Source organism: Berghia stephanieae, chromosome 15, assembly GCF_034508935.2.
Source record: "Berghia stephanieae isolate SIO BIC M18660-M18661 chromosome 15, UCSD_Bste_1.3, whole genome shotgun sequence".
Classification (NCBI taxonomy): Eukaryota; Metazoa; Mollusca; class Gastropoda; order Nudibranchia; family Aeolidiidae; genus Berghia; species Berghia stephanieae.
The window spans coordinates 20,363,414-20,375,913 of NC_088374.1; the positions used below are offsets into that span (position 1 = coordinate 20,363,414).

Sequence of the window (12,500 nt, forward strand, 5' to 3'; positions counted from 1 at the left end):
TTTCTCTCTCTCCCTATCTCTATCCCTCTCTCTCTCTCTCCCTCTCTCTCTCCCTCTCTCTCTCCCTCTCTCTCTCCCTATCTCTCTCCCTCTCTCTCTCCCTCTCTCTCTCTCCCTCTCTCTCCCTCTCTCTCTCCCTCTCTCTCTCTCTCCCTCTCTCTCTCTCCCTCTCTCTCTCTCCCTCTCTCTCTCCATCTCTCTCTCCCCCTCTCTCTCTTCATATCTCTCTCTCTCTCTCTCTCTCTCTCTCTCTCTCTCTCTCTCTCTCTCTCCCTCTCTTGAAGCGATCTGTGGTCTATGATTGTGAGCTGTTGATCACAGAAAGAAAAGCCTATTAAACTTAGATAACACTGAAATTATAGTAACAGCTGGTGTGTTGCCCATTAAAATAATTGTATTATATAAAACACAGGTGTCAACTCGATTCGTTCAAATGTGTGACTTTTTGTTACAGTGGTACACGGTAATGGGAGCGATCTCTAGATTAACCAGTAGATTTTTAACCAATCAAAACACGTGATTCGTGACACACCCTCAGAGCCCTGACCCGGATATGGCATTCGGACATGGCTAGGTGGTTGTTTATAAACAATGGTAATGGCTGTGTAGTCTTAGACTAAGTCTGATGCTCAATTCTTTAAATTAAAGAAAAGATGGGTAAAATGTCAATGGGACCTTTGTGACAGCGACAGTCGATATCCAGAGAGATCGGGAGGCGTACGATTTTTTTTCCTTTTATCAAGCCGTGGATCGACAAACCTCGATGTAAGCGATGGATCAGGGCTTGCGCTCGCCCTCACAATCAGCTGAATTTAGCGAAGATCAACAAGAACCGTTACATTTGTTCTAAGGTAAGTTGATATTCAACACAATTCATATCAATCATTATCATATTAAAATTGATTTTTTAATTTTTTTTGCCAGAGTTTGTTTTATGATTCTTTCGGTAAACCCATTTCTCTCTTTCACTTTGCACGTTGACTTTTAGAGTTAGAGTCCTGACTCCCGGCCAGTTGGTCTAAGTCTAAGTCTTAATCAAATTCAACATTGTAGAAGTAAGTAGAACGATCTTAGAGACTTAGAGAATACTTTATTTGAGCCGTTTATTTATTAGTACAGTTTAAGACAAGTAGATACGATGTTTATCTCTTATTTACCGTACGGTGATAATAGCCTGACGGTGTGTGGGAGACTATTTTCACCGTACGGTAATATCTTGGTGGACGATTTTCAGCGTACGGTGAGAATAGTGTGGAAGGTTATATTCACTGTACGGTGATAAAAGTGTGGGAGACTATATTCAATATAATGGTGTGGAAGGCTATATTCACTGTACGGTGATAATAGTGTGGGAGACATTGACAGTAGATGTTACTGTTGTTATTCTTCTAATAATAACAAGAAAACAAGAGAAGATACATGTTTTACTGATGCTGTCAAATCAAATAATTTCATTTTATCTTTCCAACTTAAATTGCAGCATTTCAAAGATGGTGAGCCGAGTAAAAGATTCCCCGATCCTGAACTTGCTCAGTCAAGTTATCGATTGGAACTCAATATCCAAAGTCAAGAACAAAATTAACACCAAGCAAACGTCGGCTTTAACCTCTGAGGGTGAGGGATTCTGATCAGGGAATGGTATCAGGGTGAGTTTTTGACCGTTATCTCATGTGGCTATGGGTTTTTAAATTCTCAGTGTGTTTTCTTATTAATAATGACATTTGTTTCCTGAATTCAACAAATCAGATAGCAGTAGCAGGTTTAGGTAAATGAGTTGAACCCTGCTTTACTGTTTGAAATCATCAAGGGTGATAGTGAGTGTTGATCAATGTGTCTGATTTTGATGATCAGGTTGAAAAATACAATTTTCACGACCCCCAAAATTGAGAAAAGGAAAAGTAGTCTTTTTTTTCAGAGCCATAGGACCAATGTAGCCAGATTTTATTACTCCAGTTTTTACAGTGCATGTCATCCTTCTGGTGGGATGCTGCTAGTGTATCACAAAGTACTTTCCTCAAGACTCAAGGCCTAACAGACCAGCCACCACTGTGTGAACAAGAGACATGGGTCCAGAATCGAACCAGTTCCCTTTGCATGTAAAGCGAGTGCTTTACCAACTGAGCTATCGGAACCACATAATTATATGTAAAAAAAAAGAAGCACAGAACAGATTATTTTAACAGAGAGATGATTTACAAGGAAAAAAATATCATCTCCCAAAACAATAACTATGCATTTGACTGTTTCCCTCCCAGCCAGGATAAAACCAAGTATGTATGTAATCTCATTCCAAGACAAAGACAGAATGCAAGTTGGAAAACAGATATACAGGGATAGAAGTAGAAGACACAGTATGTACCTGCCCACTATGGAAGGTCAGGAACCCCACCCAAGGAGTAAATTTAGCATTTATTTGCTTATTGTCTTAGGTATAGCTTTGAGATCTCGGGGTATGACATTCTGACTTGTTTGAGTCCCTCTGTGACTGTGTGTGCAATATGTTGGGTCCTTGGAAAAAAGCTCTTTACTTACTTTTTCTTATCATAAATAAAAACCTGGATCTTTTATAAACAGCGATCTCCACTAAACATGCCAAAAACGCTTTACAAGGGGTCGACAGCAACACTCAACATGTAGGATGAGACACGACACTTAGGCGATATTACACTTTTTTTTTGGACAGTGACAACGCTGTTGACCAGTTACTCATTTTACACCCACATAAGGTGAGAAAATGTGAGTAAAGAGCCTTTCCAAGGGCTCAACTTTACACCACTCGGGTGGGAAACCCAGACCTTTTGGTCCAAAGGTGTATGACCTACTCCAGACCACATAACCGCACTTATAAAATAAAACTACCTGGATGGTAATCTTACAAGATAGTCATAGCGCCTTATTGTCGTCATGTCTGGTCTACATACTCAATGTACCCCCACCTGGTGGATAAAGTCTTACCACAAGACCATAAAGTGCATAAACACATCAATGTCAGAAACGTTTACATTTTGTTCTTTTTCAGAGACGGTCATGAAAGAACACTAATTTTGAAGCAACCAATCCCGAAAATGGATCCGCACCAGAACCTATGGATACTGAAGTGGTCAACAGGGAGACTGAAAACAAAGAAAATGAACTAAGGGATAACAAGGAAAATGAACAAAGGGTTATTCTATCTATAGTGAAAAGTGTTCACCGTTTAAAAAATATCCAACATTACACTTCGTCATTTTGCTCAGCATGACTCATGGGTATGTTTACAACATTCACTAACAAAGCAGCGTGTTGAGATACATTGACAAATGTCCAATCGTTGTTCAGCAACACATCATGTGATCGATGACCAGGTAGGACGAAAACATGAATATAGATCGCTCCCATTCATGACAGAGAAAACAATATAATTTCCCAAAACAATAACTATGTATTGGACTGTTCCCCTCCCAACCAAGGACTAGGGCCAGGGTAAAGACAGAGGGCAAATTGGAAAACAGATATACGGGGAAACTAGACACAGTAAGTGCCACCCTGCCCACTAATGGAAACGCCAAGCGTTGTTACTGGTATATTTGTGCGGCTATGAGGTCTTGTGGTATGACACTCGCTTTCGGATCGGAAGATCATGGGTTCGAGCCTCGCTCGACGAATAGATGAGTCTTTGTAAAAGGCTCTTTACCCACATTCTCTCACCGTACAAAGTTGTAAAATGAGTACCTGTTTTAAAAACATGGTTGTCTATCGAAAATAAAACCTCTGTAAAATCGCCTATCAGGCGTGATGTTTTGATCTACTTATAACGTGTTGCTGTCAGTCAGGGACCCTTTGTAAAGCGCTTTTAGCACAGTAAGTGGATATTGCTCTATATAAAAGCTCATTTTTTTATTATCTTAAAATATTGATGGTATGCGGTTTAGTATAATACTCACCTATTCTGACTGCTAGATCGGTCAAACTAATACACAAATAAAATAAGTGTACGCTCTTAATGTTTATTAAATCTCTGTGTTTAGGTGAAACACTCACAACATCCGCCAGACAAATTCAACATATCAACACACACAACAAAGTAACTTTTAACGATAATCACGAATTAATCACTGACGGGATGTCAAAAAATTATCAACTTAGAGGTGAGTGACGTCGATATCGTTTCTTCTATAGTCCGATTTGCCGAATTTAGTGAGAACTAATCACCCTAATGGCGGTTTGAAATCAATCAATCAATCACAAAGAATTGAAAGTCATCCCACTCCATTCAGATTTTCAACTTTTTAGGTTAATGAATCGTGTCCGTATATAGATAGTATGCAGATGACGTCACTCAGGCCTTTGTTATTGTTTTTGCCATCCGCGTTTGTGAGTTGTTCTCACTAAACTCTATTAACCAGACTATACAAGTTCATGGTTACACAGAGTTTGTGTGTTGGTCCGTTATACTTCCGGATGGCAATGTTGTGAACTCCTTGGCCAAGCGCATTCTATCTATAACTAAAAAACACTTTGAGTGACGTCAAATTCATTCTTCTAGTATCCGATTTGAAGGAATTTAATGAGAACTAATCACCCAAATGGATGTTCAAATTCAATCAATTACAGAGAATTGAAAGTTGCCCCACTCCTTTCATATTTTTAACCTTTTTTTTTTTTTGTTTGGCTTTCGAATGAATCTTGTCAGTATAGATAGTATGCGCTTGACTAAGAACTCACAACATTGCCTTCCTGAAGTATAACGGCCAACACACAAAACTATGTGTAACCATGAACGTTTATAGTCTGGGTAATTCTGTTTATTGAGATTTACTCATAAACGCGGATGGCAAAAAACAATAACAAAGACACGAATGACGTCAACTTCATTCTATCTATAGAGAGTATGCACTTGGCTAAGAAGCTCACAACATTGCCATCCGGAAGTATAACGGACCAACACACAAAACTGTGTGTAACTATGAACGTTTATAGCCTGGTAAATACAGTTTAATGAGAATCGCTCATAAACGCGGATGGCAAAAAGAAAAGAACAACAAAGACCTGAGTGACGTCAAATTCGAACTATCTGGAACTAAAATTACTTTGAGATAACTGAGTGACATACATCAACTTCAGCGTCCGAATTGGAGAATTTAATGAGAACTAATCACCTTAATGGCGCTTTAAACTCATCACTTATCAACTGATCACAAAGAATAGAGATAGTCCACTTCAGTCATTTTGTTTGTTCAACTTTTTTTGTTGAAAACAAATGGTGTCCGTAGATAACTCACGTCTCCGATAGAGTGACTGTATGAAGATGGTATTTCATTTAATTTATTCATGTAATATTTCCCCATGTCTATAGTTAACCCATTCAACCCTAACACCGACCAGATCCCTACGTTCACCCTCATGTCTATTTATTACATTTTTTTCTGAGGCAATAGATGGAACGAAGATGACATCACACATGCCTATGTTATTGTTTTTTGCCCATCCGCGTTTGTGAGTTGTTCTCACTAAACTGTATTAACCAGACTATCAAAGTTCATGGTTACACAGAGTTTTGTGTGTCGGTCCGTTATATTTCCGGATGGCAATGTTGTGAGCTTCTTAGCCAAGCGCATACTATCTATAGATAGAATGAAGTTGACGTCACTCGAATTGTTATTTTTTTTTGCCATCCCCGTTTATGAGTAATTCTCACTTAACTGAATTATAAAAGTTCATGGTTACACAGTTTTGTGTGTTGGTCCGTTATATTTCCGGACGGCAATGTTGTGAGCTTCTTAGCTAAGCGTATACTATCTATAGGCGTAGTATCAAAGCTTATGTTTTTAGTTTTTGCATGTTAATGATAGTTGAATAAAACTATCTATATACATGATCATTTTTCATACATTTTTTTTCTCCAATTTTTAAAAGTAGCAAAAATCTCTAGGATTGAGTGAGTTAAACTGCGTTTTTCTGGAAATAAAATCGTATTTTAAAAAATTAGTGCCAGCAAACTCATCTTTAAAATAGGGAATGAGATTAGCGGAAGAGTAGCGTCCCTTGATTTGACGTCACCTTACAGATAGAACGTCAATTTGGTTTTGAAGTAAATCAAACCGCTTTCACCTCACTGAAGCGAGGACGAGAGACGCATTTTCACATAACGTTCTCTCTCTCTAATAATTTTTCCGCCGGTCAGGTCACACACAGACTATGTGGGTGACGTCCAATCAAGGGACGCTACTCTTCCGCTAATCTCATTCCCAAGATAGTATGCGCTTGGCTAAGAAGCTCATAACATTGCCATCCGGAAGTATAACGGTCCAACACACAAAACTGTGTGTATCCATGAACGTTTATAGTCGGATTAATACAGTTCAGTGAGAATCACTCACAAACGCGGATGGCAAAATACAATAACAAAGGCCTGAGTGACGTCAACTGCATACTATCTAAACTGATTCATTTTATCGAGCCTCATCTTGGCAAAGACGTGAAGAAACAAATCTTGGACTTTGCGAAATCTTACTTAAAGTCCCGGTGTCGTTTGAGAATTGATGATGTCTGTTTGGGTTGTTTTGTTTTGTTTTGTTTTTTCTGTTTTTTTTTTTTCAAGATGAGAGTCATTTAAATCGATCGATATTTGAAGGACGAGTTTTCTGGCCAAAATTTTAAATACAAGCATTTTTAAAGGGTACGGCTATAATCAAACCTCTCCTTATCAGCCATTTTCAGGATGTTCCCCCAAAACTTCACACCCAACTAACACAATTATATATTTTGTATCACTCAGACACAGTAGATAGTTCGACGATGACGTCACTCAAGCCTTTGTTGTTATATTTTGCCATCCGCGTTTGTGAGTTATTCTCACTGAACTGTTTTAACCCGACTATTAACGTTCATGGATAAACACAGTTTTATGTGTTGGTCCGTTATACTTCCGGATGGCAATGTTATGAGCTTCTTAGGAAAGCGCATACTATCTATAGCAGTAAAGTTCTTGCGGTACATAATTTCTTAAGCAAAACTTGCTCTATAACACACGGTTCATTTTCTTTGAATTGTATAATGTACAAAAGAAGCTTGAAGAAGAAAAATGTTGGTTGTATCGTAACGAATGTGAAGATCTTCCTAAAGATAGTTCAAAGTTGACGTCACTTAGGTCTTTGCTATTGCTGTTGCCATCCGCGTTTATGAGTAATTCTCACCTAACTGTATTAAACTGACTATAAACGTCCATGGCTACACACTGGTACAATTTTGTGTGTTGGGCCGGTATACTTCCGGAAGGCAATGTTGTGAACTTCTCAGCCAAGCGCATACTATCTGTAGTTGATAAGAAAGGGTTAAAGAGCGAAACTTGGTCATGACGTGGCGACAGCTTGCCATAGCTGAGTCTATTCTATGTTGTAACGTTCCACTCTCTGTTAGAACACGATAACGTTGAGTTTGAATATAACAATTGCACAAAACGTGCATACTAATTGTGAATTTAATTGACACACGTTCGCATAACACAAAAGCCGAATGTCCCAGGACACAGTTAATAGCTTGTCTGAAATTTCATTATCTTTCATTTTTTATTAGGTCATGAGTGAAAATATATATTAATGATTGTATCTTGCTTTGATGTATTGCGTTATATTTATATTTAATTGTGTTTTATAGTTTTGTAGATAAAATCGTATTTTATCACATATAGATCGAATTTGAAGTTGACGTCACTCGGGTTTTTGTTGTTTTTTTTTTGTTTTTTTTTTTTTTTTGCCATCCGCGTTTATGAGTAATTCTCACTAAACTGTATTAACTTAACTATAAACGATGATGGTTACACAATATAGTCTTGTGTGTTGGTCCGTTACACTTCCGGATGGCAATGTTGTGAACTTATTAGCCAAGCGCATACTATCTATATATAATGAATAGATAAGGCGGTCCCTCCATTGACGGCACGAAATGTGGTATGCGCTTTGAATGCTGCCTCCATTGATAGTATGCGCTTGGCTCAGAAGCTGACAACATTGCCATCCGGACATATAATGGGCAACAAAACTGTGTGTAACCTTTACCGTTTCTAGTCTGGCTAATAAAAATAATGATAATAATAATAATAATAATAATAATAATAATAATAATAATAATAATAATAATAATAATAATAATAATAATAATAATGATAATAATGATAATAATAATAATAATAATAATAATAATAATAATAATAATAATAATAATAATAATAATAATAATAATAATAATAATAATAATAATAATAATAATAATGATAATAAAGAAACAAGTTCACCTATTACTTACATGTACCTTTATTATATTGACATAATTTATTGCTGCCAACAACAACAACAACAACAACAACAACAAAATGTTTAACGAACAAATAAACACGTCAAAAACCTCTGTCTTCCTTTCATATTGCCTAATTTATATGCTTTATACTAGTATTCTCACCGTTTTAACCACATAAATCAGAAAATTATAAACGAGAATATAAACATGAAATAATGTCATATTTCATTTACATACCACGTAAATATTTTGACCAATGTTCACCTATTATGAGGTCTTCTAACCGAACGCAATTGTCGGCCTAGCTAAGTAAACACGGATGTATTGACACTTATTTTCAATTAAATTCTTTTAGTCGCGCTTTTTCCGAGTATTTATTTGCATTACGACAATATGCCCATAGTAATTGAAGAACTAGGGAGCAGAAAACGGGTTAACCCTCCCTTTATCACGCATAGGAACATCGTCACATTCGTTACGATACCAAAAAAAAAAAATAAATAAATAAATAAAAACAATAATCGATCTTTATATAGCGCAATATCCACTAAATGTGAGCAAAGCACTGTACAAGTAATCCCTGATAAACAGCATCATTTAACATGTAGGACGGGACATGACGACTGTTAGGCGATATTACAATTCCTCGGACAAAGGCAACGCAGTTAACGGCCAGGTACTCATTTTACAAACGAGTACGGTGAGAGAATGTGAGTAAAGAGCCTTTTTCCAAGGACTCAACTATGCGCCAAGCGCAAGGCTCGAACCCAGGACCTTCCGATCCGAAAGCGAGTGTCATACCACTAGACCACATATCCGTACAACCAGCATTTTTCTTATTCAAATATCTTTTGTATATCATAAAATTGAAAGAAAATGAACAGTGTGTTGTAGAGCATTTTTTGCATAAGAAATTATTTATGGCAAGAACTTTTACTACAATTAACCAGTAGATTTCTTCACCAATCAAAACATGGAATTTGTGACACACCTTCACACGTGCCCGGACAAACATAGTTGGTTGTTTATAAACAATTTACGTGACAAATTCGGCCTCCATCTGATCGTTGTTATTGTTTTTATATTAACACATGGGTGACTAGTTATCACATGGTTTTCTCGATCATTTTCAAAACGTTTAAGTTTAAACATACTTTTCTGTGCTGATTCTACTGATCAAGCGGTAGAACAGTGGGTAGTTTACTTAACCCATACCATCGATAGTAAAACCTGTGTAGTTTGCTGTGTCTACCAATCGCCGCCATTGTTTACATGATGAAGATTGTCCGAGAGGCGTGGTTATCTACTGGTTAATTATGTCTGAGTGATAAAACAATCTATTTTTGTGTTAGTTGGGTGTGAAGTTTTTGGGGAAAATCCTGAAAATGGCTGGTAAGGAAAAAGTTAAGATAACGATCTGAACAAGACGTGCATGAAAGGCGCCAGACAAAAAAAAAGTTGTGCTTCAGAACCATTCGGCTCATGGAGCCGGAGTTTATCCCAGGCTATATAGCTTGAAACGGACACAATAGCAATCGCTTGCCAACCTTTGGATAGGACGCTAGTCAATCGCAAAGTAGGGCTACTTTCCGCCAATTAAAACAAACTCAGTTACTCATTCACTGCTGGATTGACCAAAAATAAAAAAAACAAGGGGGGGGGTGTGGTGGAGTGTTCAATAAAATAGAAATCTCGACTGCACCCGGGTTCGATCTTGCTCTCTTTGCGGGTGAAGAGAGTGCTCTACCAACTAAGTGAGCTATCGCAACCCCCCTCCCCCCTCTCAAACAAAGGAAGAAAGAAGAAGTCGAGTTGGACTGATTTTCTGAGATGGTTTTATTTTATTATTATTATTATTATTATTATTATTATTATTATTATTATTATTATTATTATTATTATTATTATTATTATTATTATTATTATTATTATTATTATTATTGGGTTTTTTTTTTCAATATTATTGTATTTTCTTTTCTTGCTTCGTCTGGCAACTTTCAAAGACACTTGTGTTCGTATCTCCATAATAATTGAGGTCCTCAGACCTTTTTGGGGTCTGAATCATCCCGACATAATACTGTTTTGAGACGGAGGGTCACATTTTTGTTGTTGTTGGCCGGAGAATGTTTTTGTGTCCGAAACGTTCCGTGTTTGGTATTTTTTTTTTTTTGTTGTCTTTTAAAAATTCCTTTTTGAAGGTGTTCTATTCATTTTTTGGTTGATTCCATTTGTGACCCACCGTATCGAAGCGGTATTATGTCGGGATCCACTCGGTAAGGGAAATTGAATTCATAGCCACAAATATCCAACTTGGGTTTAATTTCTCTACGTTATGCTGGAGTATAAAGACTATTTCTTGCTTTGCAAAATCTCCTAAGGTCCAATTTCTCATCATTCTTTCTCTAAATTCACTTTTTGGGGTCTGAATCATCCCGACATAATACCGTTTTGAGACGGAGGGTCACATTTGACAGTCCACAGATTCCAGCAGCCTTCGTATCACATTAACCTGTACACATGTTCCCATGACATCGATATTGACACAGGATATTATAGGCCTAGTTGAGTTGTTTTTATTTCACACGAACACGACGAAACACACACACACACACACACACACACACGGACACACATATACATACACACACATATACACATACACACATACATACACACATACACACGGACACACATACACATACATACACATACACATACACACATACATACACACATACACACGGACACACATACACATACATACACATACACATACACATACACACATACATACACACATTCACACGGACACACATACACGTACATACACGTACACATACACACATACATACACACATACACACGGACACACATACACATACATACACATACACATACAGACATACATACACACATACACACGGAGACACATACACATACATACACATACACATACACACATACACACATACACACGGACACACATGCACATACATACACATACACATACACACATACATACACACATACACACGGACATACATACACACATACACACACATACATACATACAAACACGGACACGCACGGACACACGAACACACACATACACATACACACACGGACACACACGGACACATACATACATACACACATACACACACATACACACACATACACACACACACACAAGGACACACGGACACACACATACATACACACACGGACACACACGGACACATACACACATACACACATACAGACACACACATACACACAAACGGACACATACACACATACACACACTCACACACATATACACACATACACACATACATACACACAGACACACACACATACACACATTCACACATAGACATACACATACACACGCACGGACGCACACACACATACACAAACACATACACATACACATACTCACACACACATGCACACTCACACATACACACACATACACACACATACATACACTCACACACACACGGACACACATACACACACATACATACATACACACGGACACACACATTCACACACATTCACGCTCACACACTAGTGGAAAATGATTATCCAATATTAATTAATAATCCGTTTCTTCTGATGTGTGCGTGCGTTTGTGTGTGTGTGTGTGTGTGTGTGTGTGTGTGTGTGGAAATGTGTCTGCGAGCAAGATAGAGTGTGTACGGTCTATCGAAATTGTTACAAAACGTCGTCTTAATTCATTAAGTAAAACACACACCATTTCTACCCGCCATATCATTCCTTACAAATACACACAACTATGTGTATTTACTATAACCTCACGATAAATTATATTAATTAAAATTTGAAAGCCACCATCTAAAATCGATTTAATTTTTTCATGCATGTTTACAACTGTGTTGTATTTACATTTATTATGATTCATTCCTACAATCAAACGGCATTCTTTTATTTTCCTTTATCTCAACCCGTGTCGACAGCTGCTTCCAGACTTCCGATCGTTCCCAATAGGGAATGAGATTAGCGGAAGAGTAGCGTCCCTTGATAGTCTGTGACGTCACTGGCGGAAAAGTTATTAGAGAGAGAACGTAATGTTGGTTGTGCGCATGCGTCTCTCGCCCTCGCCAACCATAGTCTGTGACATCACCGGCGGAAAAGTTATTAGAGAGAGAACGTCTTGTTGGTTATGCGCATGCGTCTCTCGTCCTCTTCCGCGAGGACGA

General features: G+C 37.7%; 1 protein-coding gene and 1 long non-coding RNA gene across 5 annotated transcripts in view; one reads left to right on the forward strand and one right to left on the reverse strand.

Moving 5' to 3' along the window:
* Window positions 1–12,500, reverse strand: part of LOC144960622 (uncharacterized) — a 40,520-nt gene that overhangs the window by 6,131 nt on the left and 21,889 nt on the right. Inside the window, exon 1 of one of the 4 annotated variants that reach the window (XM_078893844.1) lies at window positions 3,924–4,374. The exons of the other annotated variants lie outside the window; for them this stretch is intronic. The gene's annotated coding sequence lies outside the window, so the exon portion shown is untranslated. Of the gene's footprint in view, window positions 1–3,923; window positions 4,375–12,500 lie in introns of those variants that run through there. 4 annotated transcript variants of the gene reach the window in all.
* LOC144960620 (uncharacterized) lies at window positions 455–3,451 on the forward strand. The gene is made up of 3 exons (XR_013642891.1): window positions 455–851; window positions 1,481–1,646; window positions 3,020–3,451. It is a non-coding gene; the product is annotated as an uncharacterized LOC144960620 (long non-coding RNA).